Source organism: Leguminivora glycinivorella, chromosome 3 (genome assembly GCF_023078275.1).
Source record: "Leguminivora glycinivorella isolate SPB_JAAS2020 chromosome 3, LegGlyc_1.1, whole genome shotgun sequence".
Taxonomy (NCBI): Eukaryota; Metazoa; Arthropoda; class Insecta; order Lepidoptera; family Tortricidae; genus Leguminivora; species Leguminivora glycinivorella.
The window spans coordinates 26,066,308-26,089,283 of NC_062973.1; the positions used below are offsets into that span (position 1 = coordinate 26,066,308).

At 35.3% G+C, this 22,976-nt stretch overlaps 2 non-coding genes across 2 annotated transcripts; one reads left to right on the plus strand and one right to left on the minus strand.

The window, feature by feature from the left end:
- Positions 1–9,329: 9,329 nt before the first annotated feature.
- Positions 9,330–9,448, minus strand: LOC125225001. Its single transcript, XR_007176944.1, has one exon. It is a non-coding gene; the product is annotated as a 5S ribosomal RNA (ribosomal RNA).
- A 7,499-nt stretch (positions 9,449–16,947) lies between these two features.
- On the plus strand, positions 16,948–17,062 carry LOC125225008. The gene has a single exon (XR_007176950.1). It is a non-coding gene; the product is annotated as a 5S ribosomal RNA (ribosomal RNA).
- Positions 17,063–22,976: the final 5,914 nt, after the last annotated feature.

Sequence of the window (22,976 nt, forward strand, 5' to 3'; positions counted from 1 at the left end):
TTGTCATGTAACATAGGAATATACAAGTTTTATAATTTTTGAAGATAACAATGACACTGCCTATCTACACTGTCATTTCAAAACTCATGTACCTTGTGGTCTGATACTCTATGTCTTACATAGCAATAAATATACACATATGTACATACATACGTATAATCACGCCTGTATCCCATAAAGGGGTAGGCAGAGCACATGAACTACTAAGTTTTAGTGCCACTCTTGGCAAAAAGGAGTGACAGGTTGCCAGCCTCTCGCCTACGCCACATTTACCCATATCCCTCAGTCGACTTCTACGACACCCACGGGAAGAAAGGGGTGGTGAAATTTTTAACCCGTCACCACACGGGCACAAATAAGATACACATTTACTTCCTGAATTTCCCTAAACGGAACTTCCCAACCCCTTATCACAGCGAATTGAAATACCCCCCCTAAAATACAACGTGCACTAAAAGTCAATACGTAAGTCGAGTGGCCGTTACATTTTATAGCCACATTACCCGTTGCTAAGTGACGCGTAAATTCTTATAACTCGGAACATTCAAAATATGAAAGGGAACGGCGGTGTATTTATTAGAGATGTTATGAACATTTGGCTATTCGGCCACTTTGCCGGATAGCCAATATTCGGCCACATGTTGCCTATTCGCTACGGGCACGACTGGTGCTGCCCTCAATTTGTGGGTTTTTCTTATTTAATACTGTATGATGTCAAAATAGTTCCAACGGCTGCCACTAGCATTAATGACAGACGAAAAAAGAATGGCTATCGAAAGAAGAATCGGACAAATTTAGGAACGTAACGAAAAACGAACTTGTCCCAAGAGTATACCGCATTAATGTTGTATATGCCCATAAGAGGATGTGTTTGTTATAATCAGCATAACTTCTTCATACACGTTAACAATATTGTCCGCCTAAATACTGAATCAATGTCTAAAACTTAGCAAAAAAAATAATCACAGAACTCCTTTTTGTAAAGTTTTGTTACTTTTTTTTATGAATAAGTTTTCTTTTTATCCTGCGTTCTATTTTATTAACTCTACATTCACTAATATTAATCAAAAATAAATGTAGCAATCGCTATGCTTTGTGAAAGTACAAGTTATCATAGTAAAAACGTGATTCCAAAAGTCCAAATGTTACGCCGAGTCGGCTGAGAGCGGAGCCGAATTTTCAATATTCGGCCAGCACCATTTTTCGGGTCATCACTAGTATTTATTATTCAGCGCGTGCCTGACATGTATTTTAATAGTGTTGTAAAAGTCAGGTGTCTTTTCATTTTTTTGAGTTTGTGTGTGAAAAGGTTTTACAAAGTCTTGGGTTGCATAATTTTAGCAAACAATTGCAATAGTCCTGTTTTAGACTAGGTTGTCTCTAGACCTGAAAAAATTGTTGTCAGTCACAACAAAACAAAGTGGCTAGTAAAACCCTGAGCATTTAAAATACACGTTTTAACTTATTATATTATTTGTTGTAACGGGTAAGTATTTCTTACAGCATTGTTATTATTAACAATAACAAAATAACTGTGTACAATACGTTGGGTGCATCGTTTATCTACTTAACCCTTAATTTGGCAAAGTCCGGTGGGACGGACAGGTGATAAAAAAAATTTTTTCGCTTTTTAGGTAGAATTTTATTTAATTTAACATATGGAAAGAGACTCTTTTATGATACATGCTTTGTATAAAAATACTATTTGACCACTGTCAACACTCGTTTGACAGTTACTCGTCAAGATGGCACCGCATCAGAAGTCAACTGTTTTTAGCAAAATATTTATGCGTTTTTCTTTTGGTTTTTGTAAGAACAGGGTATTTCTGTTGTATAAATAATAAAATATATTACATAATAGTTGCAAGTGGTTATGTTTTCAATTTATTTCTCAATTTCTAATACTCATAATCATCATCTAAACAAGTTGTCCGCCGCACCGGACAGTGCCAAATATATACTAAATACGATTTGTCCGCCGTGGCGGACTATGCCAATGTTGCGGTGACACGTGTTGTAACAAATTATTATATTGTTTTGTTTATTATTTTGATTTTCTTGTTTTGGTGGCCTGCTTTTATGCTTAGATTTTTTATTTAATCCAACAGCGTGTGGTGCTGGACCAAGCAGTTAAAATTTTGGCACTTTTAGGTATACGTAGTGCGCGGATATTGTGAATGTTACATGTCGCGCGAGGGGCAATAAACATTAAAGAAAACCGGGTAGATCAAAATTTATAATTTCTTTGTCTGCCCCGAACATTGATATAATTAATTTCGGGTAGTTTTGTGTTGTTTACATCTTCGACGACATTTTGCTGGGACATCACTGTCACATCAGTCTGTCGTGATCACGGCCTGTGCAACCTGGCCAAAAAGTCGGAAAAAAGTTAAAATAATGATATTTGACTATAAATATGTGTCAGTTTGATTTTCATACAAAATTATTATATTTGTTAATTTTTAAAATAAATATATGTTAAGAAATACTTGTTTATTTTAAATGACCGTATGTTTGGCAGTGTCCGCCTCAGCGGACATATTAATTTATCCCAATATTTGGCAGAGTCCGCTGTGGCGGACATATTTTTTTTCCAAAACTAATAAATCTAGATTTTTTTAAATATTTTTCGGACGCTTTAAAAACACCTGTTATTCAATATATTAAGTAAAATCGGAAAATTTATGTCACCAGAGTCTCTGCCAAATTAAGGGTTAAAACAAAATTTCTCAATCATGATTTCAATTTGGAAATTTATTATTGAACAAAAAACGTATTATAATTCCAACTACTGATGTGCCGAGGGCAAGTTTTCAAAATTTTCACATAGGAAAACTTCGGAAACTTTCCATATACTTTCGTGTATTTTTCAAGAAATTTAAGAATTTTTGAAAAGTTTCCGCAACTTGCACATCATTACTTCCAACATTATCTTCTTTGTTACATTTCCTTACACAAAACAGCTAAATTAATTAATATCCACACAAAGTGTGCATTATATTATACCAACCAAGCCATTTTAAACTTCAAACCAACGACATAAAAATATGGAGAGTTAATTTCTGCCAGAGTCAGTTACAGTATGGCAATCTTCATTAATCCCTGTCATATCACTGTTCTCATTACACTTTTCTATTCTAGCTCAGTAATGTTGTCAATTACGACTGTAATGGTTTGAGACGTATGAAATTATGAAAGGCTGAGTAAAATAAAGGAAGCATTGAAAAAAGATTTGAATTTTACTAAGGTCTAATAGTTATGTGTGAACAACTGAATGCTTGTTTATCTGCTTGCTAAAAAAACAATGGCGTTCATTCACAACCACATAATAAGTATATACAAACCAACATCAGTTCACGCGTTATTATTTTATTGCTCATAAATAAATTAACAGCCCATTCATCACGAAACAGACACAAATCGCAAGTTTCCTAGTACCAACCTACATAAAATAAAAACAAATACACAAGGAATCTATTAACGATAAATCACGTCGGGCGCAACGATTGAGCAATAAATATCAATGAGTTTAATGCGCGTCTGCCATGTTGCCAAGATGATTTACGAGTTACTGTGAACTTGTCAATAGGTGGCGCTGATGCGTGAGTAACGGAGGAGGCAGTTTTGTAGGGTATGGTGACAGCTATACCACACGTATGGCCACATAATAATTAGCGCCTCTAAGGCATAACTAGTTCAGTAACTGTGGCGGCTGCTCAACGTAACTTTGGCGCTACTACGCCGTATTATTTTCGATTAGGGTTCGCGGTCGAATCCGTGTTTCATGTACTGTGTACAGTACCGTTTCGACCGTTTCGTGTACACGCTTTTCTGGCCCGTTTTACACGTGTATCTAACTAAGAAACGTCCATTTAATATCCGTATTCACGGATAAACGAGTATTCGAAGATACGGATTTTATTTACACGTTTCTCCGGAGACGTCCTTGAAGGAATGGACTGGCGTACCGCGTAGGTACTTAAAACTTTGTACTTATAATGTATAAATTCGGTGAAAACCAGACACCGATACCTGAAAGACTCTTCTAGTTTGCAAGGGTTTGCATTCAGGGGGCAACGTGGAGAAAATTAGCATGAAGTGATAGCATTAGTGATAGTGGAAATAAGAAAAAAAATGAAGAGATACGAGAAGAGATATATATCATTAAATATTCTACCGTAGAGGCTCTCTAGCGTCGGCATCATCTTGTCAATTTGTTAATTATCATCAACGTTATCATGATGCATGCAACTGGCGTCGAAATATCGTGAGCTCAACAAAAATCAAAAAGGTAATTACGGTCTACATCTCGGTCAATTTATGTCTAATGAAACTAACCATGAATCATTCAAGACTCTTATCTTATATTGAACAGTCGCATTAGAAAATATGTGGACTAAACGAATGTATTTTTTGATTCCCACAAATGTTTTTAAGGGCATTAAAGATGCTTTGACCTACTTTAAAAATATACTAGAAGGAAACTCTTACTAGAAGGAAAGGTAAAAGGAAGAAGAGGTCGAGAAAGACCCAGGCAAAGTTTTGTTGACTAGGCTGAAGGAGAAGGCGGGTTACGGCACTGTCTTGTCGTATCAAGAACTAAAGAGGAAAGCGGAGAATAGGTAAATATGGCGCATACTTCACCAACAAGAGCTACAGCTAGAGCTCTTGAATAAGAAGAAAACAGATGCCTCATCCAAATCATCGTAGCTCCAGGCACCAACGTCAGAGGATGTCGTATCACTGCCGGTCAACTAGGTGGTAATAGGGCCAGTCGTTATTCCCAATTGATTCTATAGCTTTTCTATGAGCTATGTAGTCCTGACCAGAACTTATAGAACCGTGATCTCTTATCAGCTGAGTGTAAACTGAGGGTCAAAGAAAGTTGGTATGTTTAAAGTATCAATTGATGAAGTAACGAGTTATTTTATAGCCAAGATTGTGTGCCAACGGGGCAGGGAGTGTATCTGTATTAATTTGGTAGGTTCTTTGATATGAGATTTTTGACACGATGAACAGTAGGGGTCATGTGCATGGATGAGATTGTTTTGATGGTTGTACGTGTCTAAAGTAGGACAGACATATTGGTTATTTATGTTTATAAAAATTTGTAGCTTACCATTAGAGAAGCGTCCTTATTTTTATGATTAATGTATAGATAAGAACGTTTTAATAGTATTTATGTTGGATGTGAAACATAATCTGCAATGACGCAAACCTGAAATGGCCACGCCACCATTGGCGAAGTTTTAAGTTATGTTTTCAGCCTCTCTAGCGCCATCTAGCTGAGAGTCAACCAAATGTGTAGGATAGCAGGTTAAGCAGGTACCATGTAGATCTTTTTCTTCTTCTGAAGTATATTTTATTCTTAGACTTTATATGTCTATAAAGAGTTATGTATATACGTCTTTGGCAATACATAGTAGACCATATTTTATACACATGTAAATTACGTATAATCATTTATTACACTTTCATCAAAGATACGTCCGTATTGCTAATGCAAATAATTCTTAAAATTGTATTATGCCAAAACGTTGTAAAAGAATTGACAAATAATAATTTATAGGACCTTTTAATACTAAAATAAGTACACGTTTAGTCTGCAATAATTCACACTATTATTGCATAAATTTATAACGTGCATAAAACGGTTACTAGTTATTTATTAATAAAGCTACGTTTATTGCTTTTGCATATTAATTTATTATCGTATGTCCATTGTGTTAAATTAAGCGAGATATCTTTATTGTCAGTGATATAAATTTTATGGACACGTTCATGGACACGTATGAATTCCTAATGGCAAATATATATATAAAGTTAAATAATTATTATAATGTGATTATTAAAATACCGACAAGTACCTCAAAATGAAGTATTAAAAAGTATGGAACATTAATTTAGCAGGTAAAGTCTGACCAGCAGGGTTACGCCGTGGCTTGCGTAGGCGACGGTCGCGCGATGGTCGCGCGACGGCGATGCGACGCATACGAAATCAAAGTGTCCTTATCGATATGGAAGTATAATTACGCGACCGTCGCCATTTCTTACTGCAATGTTACACGGCGTTACAATTTGTCACATTAGATATTGACTACCATTGCCGCGAGCTTCGAAAAATAGTGCAGAAATACGCCGCGAGAATCGAGATATTTTGAATACATTCGTCTTCTTGTCAAAAAAAATTTGATAAAAAAAAATAAAAAAAAATTGTATGAGGAATCTAAGTCTTCAATGTGTGTAGTGACCCCTAAAATATCAGAAAATTCTAAAAAAAAATTTTTTTTTGTTAATGGCAGAAAAAAATTTAAGGGGGTGAGACGGAGACATGGAAAATATTTTTCTTCAAGTTCATCATTTTATAATTATTATGAAATTATTTATATTCTTGTAGGTTGACGATCGTATTAAATACGAATTCTTGTAGATTGACATCCAATTTATAATGTAATTTGTATTGTGAAATTAAAAACAGCAATAAGTACCCTAGGCAAGCCGCATGCTTGATTTTGATCGATGTAATATAAAATATACATACCAAAAGTTATACTACGTCACTGGTATAAAAATTAAAAATGTGATGATTTCTGTACTTTGTCGCTTTTAATCGTTTGCCAATTTCGTATGACATTCCAAATAAGACATTAATATGACAAGGTACAATATCATCATTTATTTATGCCGGTGACTGTACAATGAATATGATAAGTACCTACCTAAATAACTATACAAATCAACGTATTCTAAATCAAGTTAATATAAAGAAGGGTCCATTCGTCTTTCGACCCACCCATTAGTACGCGAGAAAATTAAATTTAAACTGTCACTTCGCCCTGCTGCTGTCAAAGTTTTTCTATCAACTTTTTCATTACGATTTGACAGGACATTCATAAAGCTGGGACGTTGATGAATGAACTGTTTTTTGGGAAGTATGTCTTAATTTAGTTTTTTGAGATTTTGCTTAGAAAGTTATTTATATATTCATGTACTTATTATGTTAATGAAAAAAAAAATGAAAATGAAAATGAAAATGAAATATTTATTTTTCAAGTAGGCATATTACAATGCGCATATGAACGTCAAATAAAGCTACGCCGGCTCTAACCCTACGCCTCAGCCTCGAGAAGATTTCAGTCCCCCCTCAGTTGGGAGGGGGTATCCACTATGGGACCGGCAAGAAACTCGGCGGGCAACTTCTTTTCAAAACATTACATCTTATAATTAACATGCATTAAATAACAACATACAATTTAACATGCAAAAGTATTCATCAAAGAATATGAACAGACTAGGTACTCTATGGAAATCAATTTCAATAAATTATATTATTGCTTAATAATACGTCGTTCTTCTTCAGAGAAAACATATCAAATTGTCATAGAAGAAAAAGATAATATGAATCTCAATATCATTAAATATGTAATTTACCTACACAACATAAAATATAAAATATTTGATGTGCTTTCTTATCTGAACTGTGTCCTCTATACATAATACAATTATTTTAATGATATATTATTTTTTTTTTTTTTTTTTATGGAAGGTTAAGTTAATCTGGGCTCCCGTACTACATAAAAGTGAGTGGAACGATTAAAATTATGAAACTTTGACATATCTTTTTTTATATAAAATAAAATATGAGTTTGATGTGAGAAAACAGACATCCATAATTTTTTTCATGTTCTCTAGCCTATAACGAAATCGGTAAGTAATTAATTTATCAATTTTAGTAAACAAATAATTATCTCTCTGAAGAAATTAGAGAATTTTGTCATTTTTCATGACTTTCAAGGACAATTTCTCCCAAAAGGATTAGTTTGGGCCACTATAAAAAAAAAAAGACGTGTTTGTTATTTTAGACTACTTTATACCCAATACAGGCTGTAACAAAAATGGTGGTGATCCGTTTAAGGGCGTATTCAGTATCGTATTCTCATCAGGAAAAAGTAGGATAAAAAATTTTTTCGCAAAAATTTTTTATCTTTGTATGGAGATTCGACCGATTCGCGCGGCCCGGCTCATACAAAAGTGAAAAATTTTTTAGCGAAAAAAAAATTTTCTTCTACTTTTTCCTGATAAGAATACGATACTGAGTACGCCCTTAAACGGATCACCACCATTTTTGTTACACTCTGTATAAGGTGTACCTAACCAAATTATTCACGGATATTTTTACGACTGATAGGCATCCCGCTCCTGGTGTACATTTATGTATGAAACATCATAAGGTTATGTTATGTTTTTTGGAGAAAACTAGGAAACAAATGTGCTGTGTTAAAACATCCTGTTAATAAAATAATTAAATGAGATCTCTCTAGACCAGCGGTTTTCAAACTTATTTTCCCATGGAACCCTTTTGGAAACCAAAATATCTGACGGAACCCTTAAATTAAATACTTAAATGAAAAAAAAAAAGTTTGTTGCAATCTTTATTTTAATAAGTGTTGAACTATCCGACTAGAGAGGAAAGGTGTATTTTCGATTTTTTCTCATTGTTACCTATATTCACACGGAACCCCCAGAGAGGCTTTGCGGAGCCCTAGGGTTCCGCGGAGCACACTTTGAGTATGGCTGCTCTAGACACTGTTAACGTGACAAGAGAGACAGTGTTAAACATCCTGACAGGCAAAAACGTTATAGGGGATGGTTATTTAAAAAATAAATTAATGTTTTTTTTTGTTAAGGAAATGAAAAAAAAAAACATATGCAAATTTTGTTTTAATTTCTAGTAAAAGTTAATTGTTTTGATGTTAATAAACGTCGCTTCAAATTGTATGTGACTAATTTGATGGTAACACCCTATATAAAAATCAATCAAATCGAAGGGGGAGTATATTTCCTTGTGACTAGATGATATCGATATTTATCATTTCACACTAATTTAACGTGACATTGACAATCAATCTAAGATAACAAACAATGCAGGTAACATCAAAGAACCTTTCTATCACCTGAACATTTAATTTCAACTATGCAATCTTGCATAACACCGCCGCGAAACAAAGGCACAAAACTCACACAAAACGATGTAAGTAGCATCGACTTGCTTGGCGGTTAAGCCCTTTTTACCGGAGTATAGGGAAGTAACAATATGTCAGCCGCAGGCACGTAATTTCGACGACAGAAGATGGAGGTTTATATTGAAATTCTTTCTAAAGTGGTGGAGAAGTAATATGATTTTTCAAATATTCAGATTATCGGTTTTCATATCCTTGCATTTTTTACGACAAAAAAATATTAGCATCTATTTACTCAAAAAACACCTGAACAAGCCAAGGCTTGATGATGAAAAAAAAAAAAAAAAAAAAAGTTTTAAAAGGCAAAAAAGCCAACGACACGAGGTGTTCCCAGGCGGTCACCCATCCAAGTACTGACCTCGCCCGACGTTGCTTAACTTCGGTGATCGGACGAGAACCGGTGTATTCAATGTGGTATGGACGTTGGCGACAATGCAACTGAAATTTGATAATAGTAGCGGCATGTTGGTATAAGTGACGTCACATGAGTAGTGAGTGAAGAGGTTGATAGTGATACGTTGTGTTGTAACCTACTTTATGATAAGATTGATAAACATAATTATTTGAAAAGCCATTGAAAATATTATTTTCAGTAATATACATTTCTTTCCTGTACTGAAAACGTCGTACCTACGATACACGTGCGAAGAGGAAATTCGTAACTTGTGTCGATTTTACACTCCTTTCGGTAGTGTTTTAATTTATCGCCACTCCTTCCGAACTTCACCTCTTTTCCGCACTTGTATCGTAATGTACTATTTCTAAAACTGTCTTAAAATAGTACATTTCGATACAAGTGCGAAAAAGAGGAAGTTCGAAACGAGTGGCGATAAATTAAAACACGACCGAAGGGAGTGTTTTAAATCGACACGAGTTACGAATTTCCTTTTTGCACGTGTATCGTACGACGTTTTTCAGTACAGATGAGCCTCCGAAGTTTCGACCTGGCATATAATGAACCACTTCTAAAAAAAACACCATCTGTACTGAAAATAATATTGTAGTTCTTTCACTATTTCCAAATATTTTAGTTCCTACAAATTGCAGCTTATTTCATCAACAGTTTACAGATCGAAACTCATTCCCAGTTTTTACGACTGCTCACAGTCAAAACATCAGCCGCCATATTTTACCGTTTTACAGCGCATAAATTACATAATTAACAGTATTAAATTTAAATAACACCCGTTTACTATCGACGGCTAGATCGGTTTTTATTAGCTTTATGCTATTTGTTTTTGTTAGACCGGCCTCGGCGGAGAACATATTCAATTCAATTCAATTCAAAATATCTTTATTCATGTAGGCCTAGTTACAAGCTCTTATGAATAGTTCATTACATATATATTATGATCTTAATCTAACCTAATTATCAGAGCAATTTATTGTTGTAAATTATTGTTCATAATAATATTGAGTCTATAATATACAATTTCATATAAAAATAATCGTTAAACAAAAAATATATAATTAGGTATATGTATATATAAAAATACATGTCTAGAATATTTCTAGGAAAAATCCAATGTCCAAAAAAATACAATATTAATTTCATCAACAATAATAATAATAAAAAAACGTAAAAATAAGAAACCATTTCGAATAACAATTAATCCCACGTTGTTTTATCATTCATGTAGTCTTGTGTTGTATAATAAGCTTTGGAAATGAGTACACGCTTTACATGATTCTTAAATTTATTAATTGACAAGTCAGTAATATGATTCGGAAGTTTATTATAAAATCGAACACAATTACCCATGAATGATTTTTTAATTTTACAGAGCCGTGTGAAGGGCACCGCGAGTTTATGTTTATTTCTAGTATTTATATTATGTACATCACAGTTTTTCTTAAAATTACAAATGTTTTTATGTACATACATAATATTCTCATAAATATATTGACAATGCACTGTCATTATATTAATGTCCTTAAATTTATCTCTAAGTGAGTCTCTATGGTTCATTTTATATATTGCTCGAATAGCCCTCTTCTGCAGAATAAATATGGTATTTATCTCTGAAGCACTGCCCCAAAGTAAAATACCATATGACATAATGCTGTGAAAGTAACTAAAATAAACTAATCGAGCTGTTTTCACGTCTGTTAACTGACGGATCTTGCTCACTGCAAAAGCTGCAGAACTAAGTCTATTCGAGAGGTTAACAATATGGGGACCCCACTGAAGTTTAGAATCTAAAGTTATACCAAGAAAAACTGTACTATCTACCAGTTCTAATTCCTCATCCTTCACAACGACACTTGTTTGCTCATTCCTTACGTTACTATTAGTGACAAACTTAATACATTTAGTCTTTTTTTCATTTAATAATAAATTATTAGCATTGAACCAGTTCACTACTTTAGAGATAGCATTGTTTACATCACTGTGAGCTTGTTGCTGTCGTTTGAGTTTGAAAATAAGTGAGGTGTCGTCTGCAAACAATACTATATCATGGTGGGTCTTTACAAGGAATGGCAAGTCATTTATGTAGATAAGGAACAGGAAAGGCCCCAATATTGATCCCTGTGGTACACCCATAGAGACCAATGACCCAGTTGATCTCTGTCCATTGACATCTACCCTTTGTATTCTACCATTTAAGTAGGACTTGAGTAAATCTAGTGCTGATCCTCTGACTCCATAATAATGTAGTTTCCTGATCAATGTTTCATGACAAACACAGTCGAAGGCCTTAGATAAATCACAAAAGATACCTAAAGCATCTTGTGACTCCTCCCAGGCATCGAAAATATGCTTAATTAGCTCAACACCAGCATCGGTTGTCGAGCGACCCCGTGTGAAGCCAAATTGCTTATTATGCATTAAATTATTAACGTTAAAATGTCGTACTAATTGAGAAAGAACTAATTTTTCAAATATTTTACTGAAAGTTGGCAGCACAGATATTGGTCTAAAGTTAGTGGGGTCAGAGTGGCTGCCGGATTTAAATAAAGGAGTTATTTTGCTATGTTTCATTAGATCAGGAAACTCGCCGCAGTCAACACTGTTGTTGAATATAACTGCTAAGTCAGGCGCTACAATCTCAACTAAGGATTTTACGGCATGGACGGAGACCCCCAGAGGTCACTAGTTTTTTTGACATTAATTGATTTAAATGCCTTTACTATATCTGAGGTACAAACATGTTCAAAATAAAGGTCTCTACAACACTCAGGAACGTTTTCCTCTAATAATGTGACGGCAGATAAGGGTGATGAATTTAAATCCTTAGTTGTGAATGCTGGTATCTCGGTGAAAAATTTTTCGAACTCTGTTGCTACTTCAAAATTGGAATCTATAATTTTGTTATCAATATTCAGTTTAATATCTTTTACTGCGTGTTTCGAGCGACCAGTTTCCACATTAATTACTTTCCACGTTGCTTTAATAATGTCAGAGCTATTTTTTATTTTATTACTAAGATAATTTCGCTTAGCGATATGACAATCTATCTTGAACTTCTTCGAATATTGCTTAACATGTTCTTTAAATTCATCACTCGTATTAAACCGCCGTTCTTCATACAAGGCATACAATGCACGTCTTCGTTGATGTAACTCTGCAGTAGCCCACTCACTAAAAACTGATGCACCACTAACTACGACCGATTTTGAAGTAAATATTGCATTATAATGTTGCAGAAAAGTGTGAAAGAATGAATTATACATACTATTAGGACTCATATCGGAAGACAGGGAGGGTAGCGCCTGAACCAAACTTTGCTTCATTCGTTCCACGCGGTCGGAGGTTACTGGTACAAAAGTTATTTGTTTTCTCAAAGTATTTTTCCTTAATGTCTCAAATACTATCAATTGGCCTAAATGGTCTGATTCTAAGTTGCTAATTACATCTTTAGTAGTAGGAAAAATATCAGTGAAAATATTATCTATACAGGTGGCACTAGTGGCAGTCACTCTAGTAGGCTCCATAAAAATATGATTGAGATTACATGATTTGAAAAGATTCAACAATCTGATACTTATTGTTGAATTTTCCAAGATATTTACATTAAAGTCGCCGCATATAAGTATTTTTTTACTAGAAGATGATATTTTAAGTAGCACAGATTCCATAATTTTTTCAAAAGTTTCAAAATTACTTAATGGCGGCCTATACACACAGACAACAATAAATTGCTCCAATTCTACAGCACTTAGTTCTATAGTCCGTTCAACAGACATGGAAACAATATCCTTACGTTCCTTAAATTTTAACTGGCTATTTATTATAATTAACGACCCACCATGTATGGAACTATGTCTGGTGAACGAACTTGCCACCTGGTGATTATTAAATTGAGGCATTAATTCATTGTTTTTTAACCAGTGTTCAGTAATACATAAAATGTCTACATAAAATTCGTTCATGAATAGTTCAATTTGTAAATCTTTTCCTCTAATACATTGAATATTTTGATGCACCAGGTGGATATACTTTCCTTGCTCACAGTATTGATTCTTATAGTTACTTAAAATTAAATTGCCAGAGACAGAATCTTTTGTTTTAGAAGCTAGTTTAAATCATTGGTTATGACTGGAACCAATTCCAAGTTCATACTTTGCTGCTCAATAGGAGCAGAGTTGTCTGCCAAATTCTTGGCAGAAATGTCAAATAAATAGGATAGCGATAAAGCTATTTGTCTTTTATAATAATTTGAAAGGTAACATTTACCTTTAGTCAAAAACACCATAGGCATATGGTATTTACTAACAAATTTGTTAGTGTCAATTATGCTAACCTTACTACTATATGTACAAAGATTATATAAAGCTACATTCAACTTATGTCTAGTGTTATTTTCTTTTTTTTCTGCCTCTGACATCTGGTTACAATAGGGGAATGTAAAGAAAATAATTTCATGCACTGCCAATGAGTTTAATTGTTCATAATATTTTACTAAATTATTTTTGTTTACATTACCCCTATTCCCCATAAAGATAAGCAGTGTTGTCTTACTATTGATATTACTGTCGTTTAAAATTTGTTTAATGATATTTTCAAAGCTGCTATGAGGCAGACAGTTATTGATTGTACTAAGTCCCTTTAAGTAAAAATTTAAAAATGAGGTCATATTGCTCCCAATCTCATCACAGTACATAACAACATTAGGTTTAGGTGTGCTTTGTTGTGAAGTGTGGAAGGGGCCATTATCATTCATTTGCCCCTGCGGTAAACTGTCACACAGGCTTGGGTCAAGCGCACTGGTCGACAAATCTCCAGTCACTTGCTTACATGCACATGCCTGGGCATTTGTCAACGAGTCAAACCGCTCTGAATTATGCTTAATCTGGGATATTAAATCATCCATGGCTAAAGAATATTCACTAATAACTTTTTTTGAACTCTCATTTATCACATCTAAAGATTTTATTGAATCCTCTAGGCTTTGAATTTTTAACTTTAATGCCTGTGTGTCAGTTTCATACTGTAATCTACTGTGTTCTAACTGAGCTGTATACAAATCTAACTTATCTACTAAACTTATATTAACTTTACAAAATCTCAATTTTTTAAAAAACAATTTATTAATTTTTGACATCTTTTGATTTTTTTTGATCAGTTTATTTAATTTTATATACTTCTTTAGTTTGTTTCCGCTGCAATTTACTAACCTTGGTGTAGTGGCATCATTGGTTAAGTCTGTAGTTACTGAAGGGTTTTCAATTGCTGCGGTAACCAACTGAGATGCAGGCCGGACCAGTTCCTCGAACAAGGTCTGAGTGTGTGCCGCAGCTGCTTGGTTTTGGGCCTCCCGTAGCTCGTAGATGTGTTCGTGGGCGTCGTGCAGTGCTCTCTCCAATGAGTCGATGTCTTTCAGGGCCTGTTCATATGCAGCATTACACTCCATAAACCTGTCAACCGTCTCCTGAAGCCGGGCCCGCTCCGAGTTTACATTATTAAAATCACTCTCTAGTGTACACAGTTCCTTTTTTAACTTATCGTTTTTATCAATTATCAATAATAGCTCCTTCTCACTGTCTTCTCTTTCACTGAGCAATTGAGCACTAAACTCCTTGGATTGTTTTAATTCCAGCAAGGTAAGTTGGAGCTTATCACACTTCTCAGGCTCCTGCTGGAGAGCCGCTGCTGCAGCGGTGGCAGCTGCTCTGCGTGTTTGCATTGTAAATGGGTTTTTAAAAGAATTAAAAACAAAACAAAGCAAGGAATTGCCTACTCAAGCTCAGCGGTTACTTACATGAAATAGTGACGTTTCACTATGCCTACACTTGTTCTATCCTTGTACAATGATTAACACTGAAAAAGAAACACAATCGGTACTAACTAGTGGTAATAAGACTCAGAAAGTGTACAAAGGCGAACAGATATTTCAAATTTATAACCTATAACGGCTACAAACCTGAGACATCAAAGACACTTGTAAACGTCACTAAAGCACTTCACTACTTATATTTATACAAAACTTAATGTTAAATATACTAATTTCACGCTTTAAATACTAATTAATACTTAAAATATGCTTAAAAAATAATTATTTCAAAGGGACCTAGCAAAATCAGCTGCTTATCGTTTGACAGCCAGGGTTGCCATCCAATATCCATAAATCCATAAATCTAAATAGGAGTATAAAACTCAAAAATATGTGTAATTAAAAAGAGAAATAAAATCAGAGTAAGCCAAGTTTGTAACGAACGATAGTTTTGTTTTTTATCATGCAAAAATGTCTGCGAGCGATATTACATATTTTTAAATTAAAGGAAAAATGGAAAAATTCACACCTCCGGCAGGACTCGAACCTGCGACCTCTCCTCTCCTCTCCTCGTAAGGTCAGAGGTCGCAGGTTCGAGTCCTGCCGGAGGTGTGAATTTTTCCATTTTTCCTTTCATTTAAAACGCCTGCGTAAGGATTCAGTAAACGTCATTTTAGTATTTTTCCCCTCACTAGCTCGGAAACACGCGTTTTGTCCTTTAATACCAGCGGGTAAAAACGAATTTTATCCACTAGTGGGTAAGGTAATTTGACCTTCAATACAGTCAAATTAACTGCTTTAAAATTGATAAAAGTAGGTGAATCTAGTAATAAAGATGATTTACCACCTGTGGAACTACTGGAAGCAGTGATAAACGCATTTTTTGCGTTGTAGTTTCCTCGCTATAGTGAGGGGAAAAGTTTTGTGTTACACTCGGGTGCAAATGTATTTTACTTCTCGTGTGTTAAAAAACTCGCAAGTTCAGGATTCTATTCTCGAACCAGTCGCTACGCTCGTAGTTCAACTATAGAATCCTTTCACATGCTCGTTTTTCAATTCCCCACTCGGCGTTAAAATACAACTTTGCCCCCTTGTATAACAAATAACGAATATAAACCACATAATCCATACTTAATATTATAAATGGGAAAGTGTGCATGTATCTGTTTGTTTGTCCGTCTTTCACTGCAAAATAGAGCGACGAATTGACGTGATTTTTTAAGTGGAGATAGGTGAAGGGACGGAGAGTGACATAGGCTACTTTTTGTCTCTTTCTGACCCCCCCACTTCCCAAAAATGGGGGGTGGAAGTTTATATAAATCATTCCGCAATTTTAGAATTTAATGCGAGCGAGGCCGCGGGCAAAAGCTAGTATGTATTATAATAGTACAGTACAACTTAAGTTTGATGTTTATTTTAAAAATTTGCAATGGCGGGACTTTCAAAACCACTGCACACAGCCAACTAAGCTTGGAAAGCTTCAGGAAATATTTTAGCTATTATTCTCATTCAGCAGGGCTAGCACATGATTGACGCGAGATAGACCCTTCCTTATGTCATTAATACAATTAGAAAAAGATGTGTGATATGTGTCGCAGCGAGATACTGTTGCATCTATCATGTGCTAGACCTGCTGATATGGTATTGTTGTCGTCACTTGATCTTATCATTTGATGCTACATAATATATATACTTATTTCAGTCCAACAGTCGCCAACGTCCATACCACGTTGAATACACCGGTTCTCGTCCGATCACCGAAGTTAAGCAACGTCGGGCGAGGTCAGTACTTGGATGGGTGACCGCCTGGGAACACCTCGTGTGGCTTTTTTCTTCATTATTTTTATTCGTTATTATGTTATATTTTATTATTATTTTTAATAACATATAATAAAAATATTATTTTATAGATAACGTATTTTATTGAAAAACAAACAATATTTGTACAACTTAAATACAAATAAAACCTCTTTATTTACATGAATACAAATTAACTTATAAATAAAAAAAAAAACCTCACCAAAGTCGCTGCCACTGAAAGTGTTTTGGCCGCATTTTATAATTAAATGACTCAAAGTACATTTTTGAAAAATTAATACATACCTATAGGAAACTCCATCGATATAGCTACTACTCGTGTTTTTAAATTTTCGAAAAAAAAACTTCACAAGACATCTAACGTAGACATATATACCATAAAATAATACTACACTATGAACAAAGAACTTTTTCCCCTCACTAGCTCGGAAACACGTGTTTTTTCCTTTAATACCAGCGGGTAAAAACGCATTTTATCCACTAGTTGGTAAATAAATAAATAAATAATAAATAAATAATAAATATTATAGGACATTCTTACACAGATTGACTGAGGCCCACGGTAAGCTCAAGAAGGCTTGTGTTGTGGGTACTCAGACAACGATATATATAATATATAAATACTTATATACATAGAAAACATCCATGACTCAGGAACAAATATCTGTGCTCATCACACAAATAAATGCCCTTACCGGGATTCGAACCCGGGACCGCGGCGCAGCAGGCAGGGTCACTACTGACTGCGCCAGACCGGTCGTCAAAGTAATTTGACCTAGAATAAAGTCAAATTAACTGCTTTAAAATTGATAAAAGTAGGTGAATCTAGTAATAAAGATGATTTACCACCTGTGGAACTACTGGAAGCAGTGATAAACGTATTTTTTGCTTTTTAGTTTCCTCGCTGTAGTGAGGGGAAAAGTTTTGTGTTACACTCGGGTGCAAATGTAGTTTACTTCTTGTGTGTTAAAAACTCGCCAGTTCAGGATTCTATTCTCGAACCACTCGCTTCGCTCGTGGTTCAACTATAGGTTCCTTTCACTTGCTCGTTTTTCAATTCCACACTGCCCCCTTGTATAACAAATCTCTATAAGAATTATAGACGCAAGATTATCTAGAAACAATATAAATACAACTGTAAACTATAATAAATTCAGGAGTTTTGTCTTACACACATTAACCTCTTGCCGCCCAATGTACAATCAGATGTACATTTGGTTGCAATGGAATTTCTACTTTCATATAAACAAAGTATTTCTTTTGTTTCTACAATTTTTCTAACAAATGAAACTCAACTCAGTTTCAAGTACACCTAGAATCAAAATCCCTTAGCAAAAATGTTGTATGGTTACGCGACGTTATAGTCACTTACGTTCTCATAGCATTTCATAATAGTTATTTGTTATACAAGGGAGCAAAGTTGTATTTTAACGCCGAGTGTGGAATTGAAAAACGAGCAAGTGAAAGGATTCTATAGTTGAACCACGAGCGAAGCGAGTAGTTCGAGAATAGAATCCTGAACTTGCGAGTTTTTTAACACACGAGAAGTGAAATACATTTGCACCCGAGTGTAACACAAAACTTTTCCCCTCACTATAGCGAGGAAACTACAACGCAAAAACTGCGTTTATCACTGCTTCCAGTAGTTTCACAGGTGGTAAATCATCTTTATTACTAGATTCTACTACTTTTATCAATGTTAAAGCAGTTAATTTGACTTTATTCAAGGTCAAATTACTTTACTCACTGGTGAATAAAATGCGTTTTTACTCACTGGTATTAAAGGACAAAACACGTGTTTCCGAGCTAGTGAGGGGAAAAAATATTCCAGGTCCGTGCAAATAAACATAATTTCTCCAATTAAAAACAAGCAACATTAACAAAACCATCCTGTTTACACAATTATCCTGTTTACACAATTATCCCGTGTAAACACATAAACGGGCGAATTTACGAGTGCATTTGCGAAAAAAATACAACCAAATATCGCAGGGGGCGATAAAGTCGCCCTTAATACAATTACTTGGGGATATATAGCTGTTTATTTTGTAGCGAATGTTGTTTTGTCGGGAATGGTGTAAGTGACAGGTGAAAGAGATAAATTGAAATAAATATACACATAAGCACAAAATTAAAATTTTGAGAAAACCCCGACCGCGACATAGTAGACCGATTTTCATGAAACATGGCTAAGAACACCCGACTGACTGACCGGGATAATCAAAAAGGTAATCACGTCGTGAGAACTCACGAGAGACACGACTCACGTCTATATCCCGGTCAATATAAGTCTATCATGCTCCTGTACAAGTATTAACACAATCTTACAGCTATGGCAATTCAATAATGAATATCAGGTACTTAAATACTTATTCTATATGACAGATAATAAAATATAAAATTGAAATCACAAAATTACTAAATTAAAATGTGAATTAACATTATCATTTTAAAATATAAATTTGTATTAATTAAAATCAATAGATATATTATTTATGTCACTTATAATTTTGAAATAAAAAAAAGCAACTAGTAAATCTATCTTCTTTACATTTAGCATGTATTGTATTAATACTCCGTTAGTCTTACGCCGTGTCTTGCGTGGGCGACGGTCGCGCGACCGTCGCCGTCGCGTCTCATACTTCCATATCGATAAGGTTTGATTTCGTATGCGTCGCATCGCCGTCGCGCGACCATCGCGCGACCGTCGCCCACGCAAGCCACGGCGTTACCCCAACTGACCTAATTTATTACTCACTTTTGTTTCTCAATACATTGTAGGTAAGAGTAATAAGTAAAAAGACGAAGATACGTATTACACGTAGTTTTGTGGTTTACTGTAAAATCTGAAAGTGATCTGCAAAAGATTCCACTTTATGATTGAAATTTATCCACTCTTGAAGACAAATGTGTATACTATGGTATTACACTTTATTATTCCGTAAATAAGGTAAATTTGCATAAATAAATATATATTGGGGACACCTTACACAGATCCACTGAGCCCCAAACTAAGCAAAGTTTGTACTATGGGTGCTAAGCGACGATATTTATATACTTAAATAGATAAATACATACATATACATAAAACACACCCATGACTCAAGAACAAGTAGGTATCTGTACTCATCACACATATTATATGAGTACAAAAGCCCTTATCGAGATTCGAACCGAGGACCGCGGCTTAGGCAGGGTCACTACCGACTGAGCCAGACCGGTCGTCAATTATGTGAAAATCAAGGTATGTTGCTACCTGGCAAGTCTACCTTATAATTACCTTATCAGCCCTCAACAGGGATAGAACCTTAATCAGTGCAGGTTGATTGTCCGCACGACGCTGCCGCTGACAGCCCTAACGAGCGCCTGTCGAAACGATAATAGTGTGGAGGCGGCTTTATATTGAAACTGACGATAATAGTGTTAATAGTTATTTGTTTTACAAGGGGGCAAAGTTGTTGTTTAACCGCACGGGCCAATATTGATACCCGAGCAAGCGAAAGGTTCCAATATTGAACCGCGAGCGTAGCGAGTGGTTCAAAAAGTGGAATCTTGAGCGTTGCGAGGGTATCAAGGCACGAAGGTTAAACAAACTTTGCCACCGAGTGAAACACAAAATTTTTCACCACACTAACACTATGAAAATATGAACTGTAAAACATCAAAATAAATAAGGTACTTCAATTTATTTAACATTTATGATTCAAAATCATCATTTACGTATAAATACGTGAATTCCAACACCCAGCTTTAGATATCAAGTAAAAATTTGTATGAAATTACTTTGCACTCTTGTGGATAAAATGCAATTTTGCTATCAATTTTCGAATAGCAAAGAACGCCTTTATCAGTTGGTGTGGTGAAAAAGTATTTTTAGTTATCTTCAGTTCAGTAGTATGAGAGACCTTAACTTTCTATATATTATGTAGCCTTTTGTGCAAGCTTGAAACAGGTAGCCATAAGTTGTAAGCAGTCGACGAAATGCCGAGTAATCAGTAGACGAAACCCCGCAAAGAGGGGCTTCTTCGCTTTAAGGATAAGAGTCGGTACGTCCAATATTTTATTTCCTATCTTATCAGCCCTCAAAAGGCATAGTGTTGTAATTTTTAGTCATAAGTCATAATTTTTATCGATAAATTAGAGGTACATTTGCAGGTAGACATCGGTAGATACTATTTAAGTATGCTATGAATTACATTTTCAGGCAGACAGAGATAGGTACTAAGTATAATATGACACTTAACAATAGCGCAATAGTCATAACTTTTTTTTCAAGCTAGCAGTAAGTAGCAAATAATCGACGAAGCCCCACATCGCGGGGCTTCTAAGTGACAAGCATGATATTATTCACCTTTCCTCCTCTTTCTATCTCCTCTTTCTATTCTTACAAAGCCGCCTCCATAGCCATCTAAGACGGATCGGAGCTTTGCATCTTCACCTCCGTGATCTGTCCCGGAGGTGACACCTGCCTACAGTAGGGACATTACACGCTCTAGAGTTCAGTGGCATAGCGTTACAACTGGAATATTTACAAAGCCGCCTCCACACTGCCGAGCCGTCTAAGGCGCTTGTTACCGGAGCTTTGCATCTTCACCTCCGTGATCTGTCCCGGAGGTGACACCTGCCTACAGGAGTGACATTACACGCTCTAGAGTCTAGTGACAGTAGTGACATAGCGTTACAACTGGAATATTTACAAAGCCGCCTCCACACTGCCGAGCCGTCTAAGACGCTTGTTACCGAGCTTTGCATCTTCACCTCCGCGATCTGTCCCGGAGGTGACACCTGCCTACAGGAGTGACATTACACGCTCTAGAGTCCAGTGACATAGCGTTACAACTGGAATATTTACAAAGCCGCCTCCACACTGCCGAGCCGTCTAAGGCGCTTGTTACCGGAGCTTTGCATCTTCACCTCCGTGATCTGTCCCGGCGGTGACACCTGCCGGCGGGAGTGACAAATTACACCTACGTGTGTGTCTGAGCTGAGATATTTTTGTGGATTTGAAGTGACATGTGTCGGGAAAATATTATTATGTATGTATGTATGAGTGTTGATTTCGTATAGCTCAATGCAGGTAAATTGTAGTGACATATATAACGTATTATGTTATGGTTGTGTTATTAAATACTTACTCCTTTAAATCTCAATTGTAATTTCTGTTATTACTAGGTGCTTACTTAAATCTAAAAGTAACTTTCTATATCTGTCGGTTACCATTTACCACTCAAACGGCTTAACCGATTTAGATGCAATTTGATTTCAGATTTCTTATTTTCCTTAGGGATAATTTTAATCATTATCGTCAGTCCAGGTGGAAGATGGAAGCCTTAAAGTACTTACTTAAACATCCATTCAAAACATTTTTTAACATCCCATTATACATGGATTGATATAGATTTGTTTTGATTAACCTTTGTTAAAAGGAAACATTGACATTTAAAAACTATAACTGAGAAGTTGAAAACCTAACAGAAATGAAGCAGCACAATTTTCCTTACAAGATTGCCATGTCAACTTTACCTTTCCATTCGCACGTCGTCTCAGCCTAAGCCTTTATTCACAAATTGACGGCCGGATCCGAAACCAAACATTTTACACCGACGCCCAATAACAATGTTGACACGCTCTCCTGTCAAGTAAGGGGATATCATAGCCCAGGCTAGGCCGCTTCTTCGTACAAACTTGTGCCTTGTGCCTATTTTTCTCTTTGTATTAAGATCGTGGATATTTTTATTCAATTTATAAATGTTATAATATTTATGTATGTATGTATAAGCTTTATTGTACATAAAGGAAACAAAAGAGACACAGTTACAGAGTCAGTAATATACAATGTAGGCGGACTTATCCCTTAATGGGATCTCTTCCAGTCAACCTTTGAGGAAATGAGTAGAAGCGAATTAACGATGAGTGACGAATT